Source organism: Amyelois transitella, chromosome Z, assembly GCF_032362555.1.
Source record: "Amyelois transitella isolate CPQ chromosome Z, ilAmyTran1.1, whole genome shotgun sequence".
NCBI classification, from domain to species: Eukaryota; Metazoa; Arthropoda; class Insecta; order Lepidoptera; family Pyralidae; genus Amyelois; species Amyelois transitella.
Genome location: NC_083535.1, coordinates 12488827 through 12491116, shown reverse-complemented (window position 1 = coordinate 12491116; position 2290 = coordinate 12488827).

The window sequence follows — 2290 nt, the reverse complement described above, 5'->3', positions numbered from 1 at the left end:
CCACAGAATAGTGGTCAGGGATGTGCCGACGATGTTTTCCCATATATCATCGTTTGGATAGAACGCGTTGTGATCTGTTTAACTTGTAAATAAGTCTCTTTTGCCAATATTATTTTTTAATTACGCTGTTTTGACAGCAATAGTGCAATAAGTGTGTAACGATAAAAACGTAGATCTCTTTGCTATACTTAGTAGATACTCTAGGAATGATCAAGTAAGTCTCTCCTTGTGATATGTTATGAGCGCCAATACTGAGAACTTTATTGTAAATATGAAATTCTATTTACACTTAAAAGATTTATATGAACTCTGTAAAAAATTGGGAGGATGACATATTTTAAAAATGTTTACGATCGTTGACTGATAAATCGACTTGTCGTTTTCAGAGTACATATATAGATTATATATAATATAGTATGTTTATATTTGTATTTTCGAATTGAGTATAAAATGTAGGTATTGTAGCAATGTTTCAATTTAAGAGGATTTCTCAAATTTTATATTTTCAATACAAATGAAAAATTTATATGTAAGTTTACAAAATTATGTATAAAGTTATTATATATCTATATATGTTATTGCCAGCAGGGTTTGTGAAATTTGTCGTTTCCTTTTTGGTACCCACTGGGCATTAAATGCGGATATTTATATATAAACAGAAAATTTACAAATAATATACTAAGTAACTGTTCACTTTTGTAGTGGTCATTTTGAAAGTAATAATTGTCAAATAGTAAGACTTAGAATATTTTAGAATCTATAACGTCAAGTACTGAAAACGCATGCAAAGGTACCTACTGTATTTATCTAATAAGTTTTCAAGTAAAATATGAGATTATTGTAATGTCATTAATATTGGGATCTTCGAAGATCAATGTTTAAAAAAAAAACAAATTATGCAAGGATCGTGGTAAATGGAAAGATGAAGTATCAGCCTTCATCAAAGTACGTACCTTTATATAGTTCTACATTTTCATAATTGAATCAGTTGTCTTCCGAGGCACGTAACTTTAAACATAGCAATAGCGTTAGTGTCTAATTTTATAATAATATTCGTAGACTTGGCATGTTACATAAATGTATTTTTCATAAAAGCGAAATCTATTATATTCTAGGTCTTTATGACTATAATATTACGATGTTTGTGATGCATAATTATTGCTGTATTGTATTGTAGAACCATAGAAATCCGATTAGTATACCTAAATGCGAAATTAATTTTATTTGTTTGTTTGTTGTCTCATCACGCGCTATTCATTGAACTAATCATCTTAAAATTTTGTGTATAGATATATAATTAGAGTCTGAAGGTGGACATCACTTTTCATCACGGCGAGAATTAAAGCCGCCGTAGGAATTGCGCAAAGCCTGTATTTTTTTGTAGGTAGCGCGCTAATAGGTGCGTGTAAGTGGCGCTTAACTCACGCGGGTGTAGCCGCGGGTATAAGGTAGTGATGTACTCGTATAATTCCGGTTTCTATGGATACATAAGACATAGGTCTAGCTAGATACCGCCAGTTATTTGTATGAAAACTAATGTCAAGATTTTTATGTTTTAAATTGAACAAGACGAAATAAGAGACTATCTGCAGTAGATTTAACCCTGATACGTGTCAATATAACACATGCACTTTTATACGTCGGTGAAGTGAAGATCATAAGCTCTTAAAGCGCTTGAAACATTAAGCTAAAACGCAATTGAATCTCAACACAACATTCGTTAAATCACGTTTAAAGTAACAATAGTTTACCTCAACGCAATTTTTTTTTCGCTTGGCTTGAAGTCTTTGTTTGATAGATACTTAGGTCGGAGGTGAAGTGTAAAACAACAATGTTTATTGATTTGAAACTGTCAAATAGAGACGACGCCAGAACGATAGAAATTCAGTTGCGTTTCAGCTCAAGTTATTAGCGCTTAAGAAAAAGAAATAAAATTAATATATAGGATACCTACAAGTTATCGCTTAATGACGTCAACCTAACTTGACTATAATTATGTGTACTACCGCTTCCAAAGCGCAACTGTACAAGAAGCGCCGGTACAAACTACACTGCAGCATTTATCTTGTACGTCAATTTACGAATTAGTTATTGTGTAATTATAACTAGCGGGGTAGCTGTAATTATAGCTAACTATGCCCTACGTTCTAGAAAAGATATATTTAATGAAACAGTTTTATATGAGGTATAACATTTCACCATTTACCACAGAAAATTCAAACTGGCTAGATCTATGTACCTAATTGTGACAAGAGAATTCTGAAAATACCGACATATCATTATATTTCTA